The sequence below is a fragment of the Toxorhynchites rutilus genome, chromosome 1 (assembly GCF_029784135.1).
Source record: "Toxorhynchites rutilus septentrionalis strain SRP chromosome 1, ASM2978413v1, whole genome shotgun sequence".
Lineage (NCBI taxonomy): Eukaryota > Metazoa > Arthropoda > Insecta > Diptera > Culicidae > Toxorhynchites > Toxorhynchites rutilus.
In genome coordinates this window covers 98,615,090-98,632,301 of record NC_073744.1, presented here as the reverse complement: position 1 = coordinate 98,632,301, position 17,212 = coordinate 98,615,090, and the positions used below count along the sequence as shown (strand labels likewise).

The 17,212-nt window shown below is 38.8% G+C and overlaps 1 protein-coding gene across 3 annotated transcripts in view; it reads right to left on the bottom strand.

The window, feature by feature from the left end:
- The window catches only part of LOC129761775 (serine/threonine-protein kinase LATS1), a 315,887-nt gene extending 308,619 nt beyond the window's left edge, over positions 1-7,268 (bottom strand). For 2 of the 3 annotated variants that reach the window (XM_055759534.1, XM_055759537.1), the window contains exon 1: positions 6,896-7,240. The gene's annotated coding sequence lies outside the window, so the exon portion shown is untranslated. The other variant, XM_055759536.1, reaches the window with a different exon arrangement.
- Between the last annotated feature and the right edge of the window lie 9,944 nt (positions 7,269-17,212).

Genomic DNA, 17,212 nt, shown 5'->3' with positions numbered 1-17,212 from the left:
CACAAGACACATTGACTGGAAAAAATATACGGACGCGATTACTCTAGCCATCAATTCCAGAGATGGTTTACCTCCATTGGAGGAGTATAACTTCCTTTCTCGTTTGATCTATGACAGCGCGGTTCGCGCTCAAACGAAACCCATCCCAGGTTCCACTATTCGTCGAAGGCCTCCCAATCTATGGTGGGATAGCATATTTTCCAAGCTTTATATAGAAAAATCGATTGCATTTAAAGCTTTTCGGGAACGTGGAACCCCTGAAAATTTTCAGACGTATTTGGACCTTGAAAATCAATTTAAAAACTTGATCAAAGGGAAAAAACGTGCTTATTGGCGAAATTTCGTGGGAGGTTTGTCACGAGAAACGTCAATGAAAAAATTATGGAAAGTGGCTCGAAACATGAGAAATCGCTCTTCAACGAATGAAAGCGAAGAATATTCACATCGATGGATTTTGAATTTTGCACGGAAGGTTTGTCCTGATTCCGCTCCTGTGCAAAAAAATGTTCGAGATATACCACAAGAGAGGTGCGATCTTGATTCCGAGTTTTCGATGGTAGAATTCTCTCTTGCTCTCCTTTCATGTAACAATTCTGCTCCGGGATCGGATAGAATTAAGTTCAACTTGCTGAAAAATCTCCCTGATGTGGCGAAACATCGCTTGTTGAACTTATTCAATCGGTTTCTGGAGCATAATATTGTTCCAGATGATTGGAGACAAGTACGAGTTATAGCTATTCAAAAACCCGGAAAACCCGCGTCCGACTTCAATTCGTACCGCCCAATAGCAATGCTGTCTTGTATACGGAAATTGTTGGAGAAAATGATCTTGTTTCGCCTTGATCGATGGGTTGAAACGAATGGCCTACTCTCAGATACACAATATGGGTTCCGCAGGGGCAAGGGGACGAATGATTGTCTTGCGTTGCTTTCTTCAGAAATTCAAATGGCTTACGCCGAAAAAAAACAAATGGCTTCAGTATTCTTGGACATAAAGGGGGCCTTCGATTCTGTTTCAATAGAGGTTTTGTCGGACAAATTACACTTTCGGGGTCTGCCGCCGCTATTGAATAATATGTTATATAACTTGCTTTGTGAGAAACATTTGAACTTTTCTCACGGAGATTCGGCAGTAAGTCGGGTCTCTTACATGGGCCTCCCCCAGGGCTCATGTTTAAGCCCCCTTTTGTACAACTTCTATGTAAGCGACATCGACAATTGCCTTACACAAAATTGCAGCCTAAGACAACTTGCAGATGATGGAGTGGTGTCTGTCGTAGGATCAAACGAATCCGACCTGCAAGGACCCTTACAAGATACTTTGAACAATTGTTCAACCTGGGCCATTGGGCTAGGGATCGAATTCTCCACGGAGAAAACAGAGATGGTGGTTTTTTCTAGGAAGCATAGACCAGCAAAACCAAAGCTTCAACTTTTGGGTAAACCGATCACTCATGCTATGTCATTCAAGTATCTTGGGGTCTGGTTCGACTCCAAATGTACTTGGGGGGCCCATATTAGGTATCTGAGTAAAAAATGTCAACAAAGAATAAACTTTCTCCGTACAATTACCGGCACCTGGTGGGGAGCCCATCCCGAAGATCTTATTATGTTGTATCGAACAACTATTCTCTCAGTGATGGAGTATGGCAGTTTCTGTTTTCAATCAGCTGCCAAAACACACCTCATTAAACTCCAGCGAATTCAGTATCTTTGTCTCCGTATTGCGTTGGGATGTATGCCCTCAACGCATACCATGAGTCTCGAGGTTTTGGCAGGCGTACTCCCACTAAAAGATCGCTTCAATTTATTATCTCTTCGGTTCCTCATCCGGTGTAAGGTTATGAATCCATTGGTGATCGGAAATTTTGAGCAATTGATCGAGCTAAATTTTCATTCTGGATTCATGACTTCATATCATGAATTCACCTCTATGCAGGTTGTTCCTTCTTCGTATATTCCCAACCGTGTTTGTTTTCCTGACTACATCAATTCCTCTGTACATTTCGATCTGTTCATGAAGGAGAAAATCCATGAAAATCCAGATTATCTTAGATTGGGGTTCGTTCCTACAATCTTCAATGCAAAGTATGGGCGTATCAATTGTGATAATATATACTTTACTGATGGGTCCTCTATGAATGAGTCCGCAGGATTTGGAGTGTTCAACGTATTTTTTAGCACCTCACACAGTCTTCAGAATCCTTGCTCGGTATATATTGCTGAATTGGCAGCGATATACTGGGCGCTGGACAGCGTCGCCTCACGACCTGTTGAACACTATTACATTGTAACGGATAGTCTTAGCTCTGTCGAAGCTATCCGTTCAGTGAGGCCGGAAAAGCACTCGCCGTACTTCCTTGAGAGAATACGAGAAATTTTGAGTGCTTTATCCAGACGCTGTTATGTCATTACCTTTGTCTGGGTCCCTTCACATTGCTCAATTCCGGGTAATGAGAGGGCTGACTCATTGGCAAAGGTAGGTGCAATTGAAGGCGATATTTATCAGCGTCAAATCGCCTTCAATGAATTTTATTCTTTAGTTCGCAAAAATACCATCGCTAACTGGCAACGCAAGTGGAATGAAGATGAATTGGGCCGGTGGTTTCACTCGATTATCCCTAAGGTTAGCCTCAAACCGTGGTTCAAAAGTCTAGACTTGAGTCGGGACTTTATCCGCACCTTCTCCCGACTCATGTCCAATCACTGTTCGTTAGATGCACTACTCTTTCGTTTCAATCTTGCCAGCAGCAATCTCTGCGTTTGTGGCCAAGGTTATCACGACATCGAGCACATTGTTTGGTCGTGCGAGGTGTATCTGGTCGCCAGATCGAATTTAGAAAACTCCCTTCGGGCCCGAGGAAGACAGCCCAATGTGCCGGTGAGAGATGTGTTGGCTCGGTTAGAACTTGATTACATGTCCCATATATATGTTTTCCTTAAAGCTATAGATCTTCGTGTGTGATTGTCCCTACATCCTTATACCCTCCTTTCCTTCCTTTGCGGGTAATTCGTCCCCTTGCTATAAATAGTAGAATAAGTTGAAATGTAAATAAACTACAGATATACGAATCGATTTAGGAATTGAGTGCTCATCAACATTGTTACAATTTCCTTATATCCCATCCTTCTCCTAAAAATATGTCACCCTTCTAAACTCGAGTACACCGCGAGTAATCGGTTTTTCACCTTACTAACCATAGATGTAAGAAAATTGTTTCTATATATATATAGTTTTAAAAATATATTTAAGAATTCGGCTCCTTTAAACGTAAGTAACTGAGCCTGTAAAAATAAACGAATTAAAAAAAAAAATAAAAAATATCAAATTATCTTCAGATGGAATTTTTGTATGAGATTATTGTGCGATTCACATAGCACGTTACGGAGAAGAACGTCTACGTTCGTTCAACGTCTCCACCAGTTCACACATGCAGTCAATGCTTCCACCAGCACCGTCACGTCAAATGCCAAACGAATGATTCAATTAATTTTATTCATGGTGTCGCCACCTACAACAATTTTGAATTGCAATGCACTCTTTCAAATCAGCATGCCTAAAATCAGTTTCGAATTTTGGAAAATTCAATGAGAATTATTGAATTCAATTATTTAAATGCTTAAACCCCGTAGTCGGACCCTTATTCAACAATAATAATAAATAGAATAATTCTCTCAACTAGTCGCGAATGATTTTCACTCCGAAATTTGGAGCTAAGAGATATGTTGGCATAAAAAGTACAGTAAGTTACTTATAATGCGACATGCTGAGGCACCACTCAGTGTCGCATTGGAGTCGATTTTGACCAGTAATTGGACATTCGCGACTGGTGGCGACTTTCAATGTGGGGCCATAATTTGGGCCCCGAAATCAATATTTACAAAAATGTCCAATTAGAGGTAAAAATGTCTAATTAAACGTGTTGCATCACAGATCGGTTAAATTAGCTTAATGTCGATTTAGAAGTAAATTACTGTACAACCAAATCAAAACCAAGACGGGTCTATGGTACTAGGTGAGGCCGTTTCGTCACTAAGTTGGTTAGGGGAGCGGTATATGAAAACAGTACGGAAGAAAGCAGAAGGGGAATTATTTCCTTGAAGCGTGAAAGAGACAGACTGATCAGGAGCGAGCTTCGGCACTAGCGTATTGTGTTTTGTTTACAAACAAAACACAGTAGATTTCCAAGATGGCTGAAGAGTGGTTTTAGCAAGTTGGCCCACCTTAGGATATACTTCTACGCGCCTTGATCAAAACAAAAGCCGAGACACAAAGCCCAGACAAAAACCAAACGAGCCGTCCGTCTCCGTCAATTATTCTTTTCTACAAATCCTGCCGGTCGTTTTCGTTGAACGTGTGCTGACGGGTCGTTACGTTGCTGGTGTATGTGAATGTTTTCATGGGAATTGCATGGTAGAATCATTGACGTATCATGACGTGACGGGACGTGAACGTGACGTGTATGTTGTATGTGAATCGCACTTATTACATCACATGAAGAAAACAAAGTTTTCCACTCACAGAAGAAGTTAATTTTCATTGATGATTTTTTATTTGAAAAGTGCTCATTCTGCCCGAAAACTCATTATTACCTTCGACACTTCACTAACTCGTAAAACGTAGTTCAATGGCGTGTCGTTTATTTCGTTTCCACCGTGAAGTGTATTCGAGAATCAGGCACTTTACATCTTGCGATTTCCCCTTCGTTGATCGTCGATAAGTTGTCCATTATCCAGCTTTGTTCGGGAAGGCACACAAATGGACAGAAAAAGTGTATGGGAAAATGGAAACGATTATACGTTTCATAAATTTTAACCATTTACGCGTCACGGGATTTTAATGTATAGAATATCAAACAAATCTTAGGGAATTCCCGATTCAAAAATAGCAAAAATAGTTATTAACGTTTCATAAAAACGCGACCTGTTTTTTGATTTGGCACCCTTAATGAAAGACGTAGTTCTAGGTCAAAAATACTAAACGGGGACAAAACTGGGCACTTGAGCATCCCGTTGGACCAGCCTCAGAGATGAACAGTTATTGGATGGAACCTAGAACTAATTATGACATTCCATACAGAGTGATCGCACATTCTCGTTCAGTATAAGATGAAGGTGATCCCAACGTTCGTATTGGTTCAATCATGTTCTACACTGATGAGTCGAAAATGGGAATCAAAACAAGTGCCGGAGTGTATAGTCCCAGAACAAAAATCTCTGGGGCTGGAAAACTGGCCAACAGTTTTCCAGCCAGAAATAGCTGCCATAATAGAATGTTTAAATGTCTGCCTCGAAAGGAAATATATACATGCTAACATCTGCATATTCTCAGACAGTCAAGCGGCACTTAAAGCTCTAAATGCTTTAAAATGCTCTTCAAAAATTGTCTGGGAATGCATTTCCCTTTTACGGCAATTAAGTCAGATAAGCTCGGTACAGTTGCACTGGATTCCTGGCCATTGCGGTATAGAGGGTAACGAGCAAGCAGATGAACTTGCCAGGACCGACTCAAACACACCATTCACTGCTCCAGAACCATCCTGTGGACTTTCTGTGTGTTGAAATATGAGCTCAAGAAATGGGAAAACCGGGAAGTGACAGCCAATTGGATGGCTGCAAAACTTAAACAGACGGACAAATTTATTACGCCGAGTATTAAAATTACTCAACAACTGCCGAGCCTTAATAAGAAAGACTTCATCACATTCACTGGTCTTGTAACAGGACACTGTCCTAGTAAATACAATCTTAAAAACATAGGTTTAATACAAGATGATGTTTGTCGCTTTTGTAATGGGTTGATAATCATTAAAAACAGCAGCCGGATACTGCGAAGACCCTGTGTTTAATAAGACGGAAAAGGCTGGACATCAAAGCAAGCTTATGCACCGTTTTTGCATTGATTATGCAGCCCTCATATGGTCCAACTCAACGGATCCCATTATTCTATCGTCATTTTTGTCAGCAAAATCATCAGAACGTTGCGCTTAATGATATTTTACAGTAAAGGTTTCATATTTCACACTCTATTCACGTTTTCAACCGCCCGGCGTTTGTTTTTAGGTTTGTTAAGGTACAACTGTAAAAGCCCATGTAGGCTGCAGACTTTTTCTCGACCTATAGTTTGATCGAGTTGGCCTGCTAGTGCAAAAACCGACCTGAATCGGTTCGCATATGTAAACCTCTCCGTTCTGATTGAGAACTCGCTCAAACTATCGGTCAATAAAAAGTCTGCAGTCTGTGGGGGTCTAAGCATATTTTCGTTCATCTGGTATCTATCTTTGAAACAAGCCTAAACAACTATGTTTAGTACCACCTAGTTTGATTTCTAACAGCAAACTAACGGATAAATGATGAATTTCTTTCACCCTTCTTTAATCCTCCATCCATTACATGCAAGAACTATTGCTTAAAGTACCCATGTATTCAAAATCGTCATAAACAGTCACAAGAGGTTTTCGATAGCAAGATCACAAAAGACCCGTGCTTCGATTTCTTGGTATCAATAATTTATTGTTATTTACGTTGTGTTTACATTCAAATATATACTGCATTGTCAGTTTTGGTATCGCTCATAATTGGTTTAAAAATGAAGGTTAGCCTTATTAGCTTATTGTATATTACACAAAATGAGTAATGCATGAAACATCTAGGAACAGATCTATATATTTTGTTTTGTTTTATATTACACTATAGATGTTAGATCCATATTGAAACTTGTTTGTATTTCTGATTTATTTGACCGAACTTCACTGTAATTCGACATATCGCGCTTAAAAAAATGCTATTCAGTATGAAATTTGACGACTTTTCCAAATTGAATAGTAAACATTATACATGATACTACACATTATTGTCATCGAAATTCTATGTCCTGCATTCGGGTTAAACTTACATTTGAATCCTGTAGCTAATCCCTTTTAGAGTATGTGTAACTGACCAAAATGGATAAGTGTTCACTGCAGGAATCCATAAAATCCATATTTGTCGTGCTTTGCAAAACAAATGCATTTATGAACACTCTCGTATCTTTCACTCCATGTACACATTGAATATCACAATCAGATTCATTATGCCGATGTAACTAAATCATTTTCGTTGCGTCAAACAATAACACTACTGAGATAATATCATTCTGCGTGAAATTAAGAGTATTGCTTTCGATGAAATTATCTTCAATAAAAAAAATTGTTTGACATTTGCGAAAACAGCAGAAAAGCACTTTATAATGGCAGCTGCCGTCAAATACCTTTGCTGAATTTGTTCCCAGCTGTCCAGACACAGTGCACTAATACACTGACCCAAAAAATTGGTACATATAACGATTTTTTTGGTAAATATTACCAATGATAAGTAAATTTTTACAATACGAATTATTCGTACATATTACACAATAGAAATGGTAAACAAATGTCAAACCGGCCAGTTGCGGTTACTATAAGCGGTTGTTTCAACTTTGGTTTGACGTATTCCCTAAACATGTATGTAATTTGTTCAAAACGGAGTCATCTGTCAGTCCAACGTCGGTTCAATCAGGGGATAGTAACTTCAAGCTTCAAAGTGGGGCCGATTCGAGATTGCTTTTATGTAAACAGTGAACTTTTTTTACACTCTAAAAATTGCACCGACTTGCACAGACAACTGGTATCGGAATGGTATTGTCAATTTGTGCGAGATGCCTCAAAACAGCTGGGAATAAATATTGTTTATATACAGTAAGTGGCATTTAATGTGACGTTTGGATTATTGGCCGGACCTGTAATGCTTAATTGGACATTTTTGTAAACATCTAGTTTGGGGCCCAAATTATGGCGCCACATTGAAGTTGCCACCAGACGTAGACACTATACAACTCACATCGTCAATGTTCAATTACAAGCCAAAATCGCCTCCAAAGCGACACTGAGTGGTGCCTCGGCATGTCGTATAAAATTTAAATTACTGTATTATATTGTTGTTTATGTTCGCATCATAAGCAATGAACACACATTTATTTTCCACTTGCAACAGTATTCACGATGATTGGATGGATGAATATACGACTTATACATGCATCTAGTGCGACTATTGTCATGCGTATATACGATTTACTACAGACAACAAAAAAACTAATGGCGGAAAACGTTCTTGATGATTATAATAATAATTATAGATTTTTGTAAATACATGTATGTTTGGAATATTACGTTAAAAATTATTTTTAAGTCCGAATATTTCCGGTTTCAAGAAAAGTGTTTAACTTTCATGTTGCTTTTTTTTATTTTTAACTTTTAAGAACGGAAGATTATCTGTTTGCCGATCTTTTGCGTTCTGATAAACATAGCGACAAAAATAAATTAGTTCAGCTTCGTCATTCAATTGCACTTAACTCAAAACTGTAAACATGAGATTATGAACTTGACAAACCAAGCTGCCAAGTATGCCAACCCACCAAACATTAAATCGTATATAGAGCATCGAATATCTGATATTTTGGGTGGTATATGATGCACCCGAATAGCATAACACAGTAGTAACCTCTAATCCTCGACATACAGAGTCACTACTCAGTGTCACATTAGAGTTGATTGGTCTGTAATTGGACATTCACGATGATAGTGGTACAATGTCTACATCTGGTGGCTACTTTCAATCTGGGGCCATACTTTGGGTACCAAACTCGATGTTTACAAAATATCCAATTAGAGATGAAAATGTCCAATTATTTGTGTCCCATTACAGGTCCGTCCAATTAACTTAATGTCGAATTAGAGGTTACTTACTGTACAATTATTAGGCAATACCTAATAACATAATAAGTCTGTTGTCATACGAATATACGTTCATCACTGCTATAAAAAATGGCGGAAAATATTAAAGTAAAATGTTCGGCCCGGGGAATCACCATTTTTGTATGTATATAGAACTTTTATAAACATTTGTGTTTGTACAAATAGGAATTAATCAATTGACTTTTAGCTATCTGAAATATGATTTTAGAGCAATTGAAGCTCTTACATATGATACGAAAGAGTTACAATCGGATACGTCATTTTTGATTGTTTATTGTACTTTAGTGGAAATATCGCAAAATTTATATAGAAATGGTTAATTAATATTCAGTACTACATGTTTCAAGTAATCAATAACATGAAGTAAAAAATTTCATTCATATTTTAACAATTTAAAACTGCCTTCGGGCCTGCCCAGCAAGCATTAAATCGTAAAAAATTCGAGGGGTTGTATCCGCGACACGACCGCGTAGTCCTACGTTCTACGCAATCTTTTTTCTTTTGAAATTTGATGGTTTATAATTTCGAATATTATTTGCGAATACGTCGAAATTTAATAAATAACTCTTTAGTAAAAAGTTCCGGGACTCTGAGAAGGTTTAATGGCTTGCGTAGTTTTGAAGAATCATTTCGAGAAGCAACGATTATTTTTTGTCTTTGCGAGAACAATACACTAATTGGTCATATGTCGCAATTTGTTTCTTTATATCAATGCACGCATTGCACTGAATATTAACGAGAGGCATCTTCCGTGCATCGCCATCAAGGACAAATGAACTGTCTTAGTTTCAAGTGTCTATAATTCGAAAGAAAAAGAAGTGCATCGTCATTCAACAAGCATCAAACACGCGTCCAACAGATGCACACAGTTACAGTGCTAAAAATGAAATATCGCGAGAATGACCGTTTCTCGATTCTCGTTCAAAACCGTCAACAAAGTATTTTCTAAGTTTCTATGATTCGCGCAACAAAAACAAGCAACACACAAAAAAACAAACACCAAACATGTTTAGAAGCGACCTATAATCGTTTGCACTCTTCTCTTTTTTCGCCTTCTTTGCCATGACTCGGATGGTTGTGTTAATTGCAATGCCAGATGCACTTCAAGTGAAATATTCGCTAGCGTTCACAGCTCGAGGGGAAACTTTAAACACAAAACGAGCAGAATAAGCGACCTTTGTTGTTTCGGGCACAGAAAGATTCTGAGAATTTTCCTCAGAGGAGATGCAATACTTATACGCTAGCGACAGCTTACTTGCTATGCTAGGGTGAAGTTTACTTCGCAAATTTTCTCTTCCCGCTATCCCCCTTCGTTGTTTCTGTTCTAGCGGCTGCATAAGATACCCGTTATTGACAGCTCTGTTCGGGAAAGTACACAAATGGACAGAACAAATGTATGGAAAAAGGGAATGCTTCAAATTTTCATCAATTTAAACCATATACAGACTATGGGATTGTAATGTATAGCATATCAAACAAAAAAAATCTTAGAAAATTTCCAATTTGATTGGTATGCAAATCGTTTAAATCCGTTCGTAAAAAAATATGTATATCGCTTCCACGTTTGCATGTATGGGCTGGCAGGCGCATCATATACATGCAATTTATATTAATTATACTTGTATGTTTGTGAATATAATCCTCAAAATAAAATCATTACACTAAACCTTCGTTTCAAACAACTTATACAGTAACCAAATCACGCAATAAACATAAAGAATTGCTGGGAATCTCTTATCAATATTTGTTCAAATTCAAAAAGGAGCTTAACTCCAGTTTTGTTGACATCTTTTATGCAATCAATTAAATCGTACGATAAATCATATACACACATAAACATTCCCACCTTTCATCCTTCATTAAACACCTCGTAGTAGAAATCTGTCAGTATAAATACACTCTCCAACATGTAAACAAGCGGTGAAAAAGGAGACACTTTTCGACGAGTGATTTGTATGAAGTTTCACTGCCGTGGTTCAATGGTAGTTTGGTTAGGCATAAGCGGACCTTACACGGTCAAATTTATTGACAATATGATGACATTTGAGAGCATAATGACAGCTGAACATGGCCGACAACGCAGAAATCCGGATTTTCTGATTTTCGGGCATCAATATCGTGACATTTCATATGGATGCATGATGTTGACGTTTTACCTCACGAACTTCCAGACTGAGTTGCCAGATTTGGAAGCGGACATATAATGTTTGTTAGTCTTTTTTGCGATTGCAATTAAAATTTATAAACTTCTGAAATTGTAGGAATCATAAATGAAAGCATTTGGTTTGGAAAACTGATATAGTAATTTACATTTAATGCGACATGCCGGAGAACCACTCAGTGTCGCATTGGAGGCGATTTGACCTGTAATTGGACATTGAAGATGAGAGTGGTACAGCGTCGACGTCTGGCGGCGAATGTCAATGTGGGGCCATAATTTGGGCCCGAACTCGATGTTTACAAAAATGTCTAACTAAACGTGTCGCATACAGGTCTGTCCAATTAGAAAAATGTCGCATTAAATGTAAATTACTGTACCTAAAATAGCAAAATACAGTACTTTTCGTGATACAAATCAAAACCTCAAAGTAACTGACAATGTGATGGTGAGAGAGTGAATGAAAATTAACAACGTCTTAGGAATGTTTTTAACATTGAACTCGGTTATTCTTTGCGCTAGCGAGCGGGGCAGCCACTTTAGTCTAAGTTGTGTGTTTCTTCACACTCCACTATAAAATTTGGAGAATGAGAAGATCTGGGAAAATCACAGGTGAAAAAACATCACGTGTTAATTCAAGTTACAGTAGAATCCCGATTATCCGTGAATAGTCGGGATGATTTTTAAACATAGAAACTATGTTTTATCAATACAGAAATAGATACAGATACAGATAATCGGGGTACAGATACAGATAGAGATAATCGGGGTTCTACTGTCATAGTCTTATTTATCGAATAAAAACATTTGCTTGCAGATAATATAATTTGCATATATTTTCACAATCTAAAATAATTTGGCATCCCTGAAACTGAAAGGATCAGTCTGTATTTGTGAAGCGAGTATTATGATGTGTTTTTGAGAAGGAAAAACGAGTTTTAAAGTGTAAATTATGAATGAAAATTAACTTTTTCAAATCAAATTAGTATTCTATGTGAATGCAAATCACTTTTTTTCTGCAAGTGGTCAGAAAATCCCATACAAAAATTGTATCTGAAACTGACGTTATATAATAATAATAAATTTTAGTAGGAATATCTGAAAATTCATAGAAAATAGGTTAAGTTAGTGTTAGGACTACGCGCTTCAACTAATTAAATAATACAAAGTAGATATTTTCATTCAAATTTTACCAATTGAAAATTGCAATTTAGCCTTCTAATCTGATGGAGAATAGTTTGGATCCCAAACTCGAATGTCACCACTAGCCATCGCGGATATTTTCGTTGTCTCGGGTTGAGGGCGATATTGACCGTGTAAGGTGGCAAAATATTGATTGAGGTTAGATCAGATGTTGAAAACCTAGCTGTCACGATATTGAAGACACTTATTGTCAATCCGGTTGATCGTGTAAGGTGCCCAATAGGGCCTGATTCTCGAATACAATTCGAATACACTTCACGGTGGAAACGGAATGAAACGTATCCGCGATGACAACGGTACGGTGTCGACATCTGGATACGAGATTAGTTTCCCACTAAACTTATCATTATAATATCAAATTATCTTCAGATAACATTTTTGTATGAGATTATTATATCACATGGAGAAAACAAAGTTTTCCACTCACATTGAATACCAGTTTGATACGAAGAAGTTAATTTTCATTGATGATTTTTTATTTGAAAAGTGCTCATTCTGCCCGAAAACTCATTATTACCTTCGACACTTCACTAACTCGTAAAACGTAGTTCAATGGCGTGTCGTTTATTTCGTTACCACCGTGAAGTGTATTCGAGAATCAGGGCCATAGAATCGTAATATTGGGCCTGATTCTCGAATACACTACGAATACACTTCACGATGGAAACGGAATGAAACGTATCCGCGATGACAACGGTACGGTGTCGACATCTGGATACGAGATTTGTTTCCCACTAAACTTATCATTATAATATCAAATTATCTTCAGATGAAATTTTTGTATGAGATTATTATATCACATGGAGAAAACAAAGTTTTCCACTCACATTGAATACCAATTTGATACGAAGAAGTTAATTTTCATTAATGATTTTTTATTTGAAAAGTGCTCATTCTGCCTGAAAACTCATTATTATCTTCGACGCTTCACTAACTCGTAAAACGTAGTTCAATGGCGTGCCGTTTATTTCGTTCCCACCGTGAAGTGTATTCGAGAATCAGGCCCATTTTCTTTTCAATCGTAATGAAAACAAATTGGCAGTTAGTTAGTAAAAAGTTATATAAATCAAGTATCGGATTCCTGCTTGAGATTTACGACGAATTTGTCTTAAAACATAACCGAAATGATCGGATCGGGCAGCTCTCGTACAAATTTCTTTGGCACCTTGGCTACATTATCATTCATTTCATTCAAATTAGGAGTCCCCGAGTTTATCGAAAATGCGATTACCTCTCCATCACCAGTTCAATCACTCAATCACTCCTTTCGTAATTCGTAATTCAACTACAATCCAAACTGTACAGCAAACATCACCTCGTCTCATTGCATCAACCTCAAATAATCAGCCTCGGGCAACCGTTCAGTCGCATTCTGATAACGCTCAAGGTATTTTTTTATGCAACCCTACAACCTCAACTATTGGTAAAATGATGAACAAGGATCCGGTTCAACATGTTCAGAGAACGCGCGCCCTTCAGCCTCGTCAAAATCAGCGTCAAGTGCGAGCGTCACTTGTATAGATCACAACATTGTAATTTATTATCAGAACGTCGGTGGAATGAACACATCTATCGCCGATTACTACCTAGCTGTTTCCGATGCTTCATACGATATCATCGTATGAACTGAAACATGGCTCAATAGCAACACACTGTCGAAACAATTGTTTGGATCTTGTTACATAGTGTACCGTCTTGATCGATCTGCTGAGAATAGTTGCAAATTCACTGGCGGTGGTGTTTTGTTAGCTGTTAGATCGAAATTCATCTCGCGTGAATTAATTCCTCTAAATGGCCATAGTGTGGAACAAATATGGGTTGCCGTAACGTTTTATAGCCATTCTACTTATATTGGTATTGCGTACATTCCTCCGGATCGTGTGAACGACTCTGCAGTAATAGATACGTACATCTCATCAATTATTTGGATAAGGAATCAAATGAAACTAAATGACAACATCTTACTTCTTGGCGATTTTAATCTACCTGGTATTAGCTGGATTCGAAGCACATCCAATTACTTATATCCTAATTCCTCGTGCTCCTCTATGAACCGTATGACAGAAAGACTACTGGACGGATACAGTACTGCTGATTTGTACCAAATGAACGGAATCTTGAATCACAACAATCGTATTCTCGATCTATGCTTCGTTAATTCAGAGATGGTCCACAATGCGACTGTAACATCAGCTCCCTCCGCTTTAGTGAAAATGTGTCGCCACCATCCTCCGCTTCTGGTATCATTACTTGAATCGTCACCGCCCGTTTTTGCAAACACCATCGAATCAACTCATTACAACTATCGTAAATCGATTTTCCCACTGATGAATCGTTTCTTCTCAACCATTAACTGGAATGATATTCTGAATGGCCGCGATATTGAGGAAGCCGCATCATCCATGTCCCATGTGATCCTCTATGCAATTGATCAGTTTGTTCCTAAGAAAACAACCAAGGATCCTCTTCACCCACCTTACCAATTGAAACGCCTTCGAAAAGAAAAACGATACACTTTGAAGAAATATTCGAAATACCGTTCTGATTTTTGGAGGAATCGTTATTTCGTCGCCAACAAAAACTACAAACGGTTAAATAACACCTTATTTAGAGCTAATTTAAATCGTATTCAAGATAATCTACGACTCAGTCCGAAGGATTTCTGGAAGTACGTAGATGAAGAGAGGAAAGAGTCTGGACTTCCTACTGTGATGACACGTAATAATGTGGAGGCTTCGAACAGAGATACCATTTGTTCACTGTTTAGGAAACAATTCAGCAGTGTTTTCGTCAGTGAAACCCTAGACAAAGATCATATTGATGCAGCTATAAGAAATGTACCTTGCCTTCCGTCTGTTTGCACATTGGCTGCTATAAGTTCTAGCAGAGTACAAGAAGCCTGCCACGTTATCAAAAATTCTACAAATCCTGGACCAGATGGTATCCCTTCTATAGTGTACAAAAAGTGCTCCAGCAGTCTATCGTCGCCTCTGAGTCTCCTGTTCAGCCAATCACTGTCATGTGGAACTTTTCCAAAGGCATGGAAATTTTTTTTTGTTTTCCCTTGAAGACCCTTGAAAAGGTTGCAAAAGAAATGTCAATAACTATAGAGGGATCGCTAGCCTTTGCTCGGTTTCCAAACTCTTTGAACTGATAGTTCTGGACTACATCTCCTATGCCTGCAGCAATTACATCGCTGATGAACAACATGGTTTCGTTCCCAAACGATCTACATCCACAAATCTAGTATTGTATACCTCATTCATCGCTCGCTCTCTACAGTCACACCAACAAATTGATGCTGTGTATACAGATTTCTCAGCTGCATTTGACAAGATAAACCATGAAATTGCCGTCGCCAAACTACAACGTCTTGGATTTCATGGCAACTTTCTGAACTGGCTACGTTCGTACCTGACCAATCGTGTGATGTCAGTGAAAATCGGTGACACTGTATCTTCTCCATTTCGAGTTACATCTGGCGTACCTCAAGGAAGTCACCTTGGCCCCTACATTTTTCTACTCTACCTCAACGATGATAATTTCTGTCTGAAGTGCCACAAACTCTCTTACGCAGATGATTTCAAACTATTTTGCACCGTTAATTGTCTTGATGACGCAGCATACCTACAGCAGCAACTCAACATTTTTGATGAATGGTGTGACATCAACAGGATGGTTTTGAATCCAGCAAAATGCTCAATTATCACCTTTTCGCGGAAACGTTTAGCCTACCCGTATAAATTACGAAATGTCATTGTGAACCGGCTTATGGCCATCAAAGATCTTGGCGTCATTCTCGATTCTAAGTTAACATTTGTGTTCTAGCTTATATCACCAGTAAAGCATCCAGAGTCATTGGATTCATCTTTCGCGTTACGAAAGATTCCAGGAACATACATTGTTTAAAGTCTCTATATTGTGCGTTGGTCCGCTCAATCCTCGAGTATGCTTGTGTGGTATGGTCGCCTTATTATCAAAATGGCGTTCAGCGAATCGAAGCGATTCAACGCAAATTCGTTCGTTTCGCTCTGCGAAATTTGCCTTGGAACAATCCTTCAAATCTTCCAAATTATGAACATCGCTCTAATTTAATTGGACTAGACTCACTAAATCTACGTAGAGACGTCGCTAAAGCGATATTCGTATCAGACCTGATCCTCTCAAACATCGACTGTTCTACTCTTCTCCAATTAATTTATTTTAATATAAGGACACGAACTTTGCGCTCTCATAAATTCATTTGTGTCCCCTCTTCACGCACTAATTACGAGTATAATGAACCCGTTTCAAGTATGTGCCGAGTTTTCAACCGCTCGTACACTTCGTACGATTTTAACTTGACTTTAACTTTGAAGAAGTAGGCCTTGCGAAGTAGGCCTTGAGAAGCTGTCAAGCGCTCGTGGAGAAAATTTTCATGGCATTCCCAAACTAGCTCTCAAGTTGTACAGACGTATTTCAAATAAACTTCCATCAATTTCAATAGGTTATGGGCCCAGCAAAGGAAGGAATCCCGCAGTTGACCGGACCAAACTATGAAAATTGGTGTTTCCGGGTCAAGCTATACATGGACGCAGTTGAAGTATCTTCTGTGCTGACGGGACCAGTTCCGGCTGAAGGCGCTGAGGGTCGTGCGAAGTGGGAGCTAACGAACAAGAAGGCCAAATCTGTTCTTGTGGGATTTATTGCGGATGATGTTCTTGAAGTTGTCCGGGAAAAGGAAACAGCGGCTGAAATGTGGAAGGCTCTGGAAGAAACTTTCGCGAAACGGTCGGTATCAAGCCAGACGTTGCTCAGGAAGCAGTTGGCGCGGCTGCGTAAGAAGGAAGGATCGTCCATGCGAGCTCATTTTACTGTTTTCGATGACCTTGTCAGGCAACTCAAGTCCGCAGGAGCCAAAATGGAAGAAGGTGATTTGGTGGCGCAATTATTTTTATCTCTACCCGATAGTTACGACCCTCTGGTGACGGCACTCGAGAATCTGGCGGAGAAGGACCTGAAGCTGGAGACAGTCAAGCAGCGGCTGCTGGCTGAAGAGAGCAAACGGGCAGATCGTCTGGATGACTCGAGTGAAGATAAT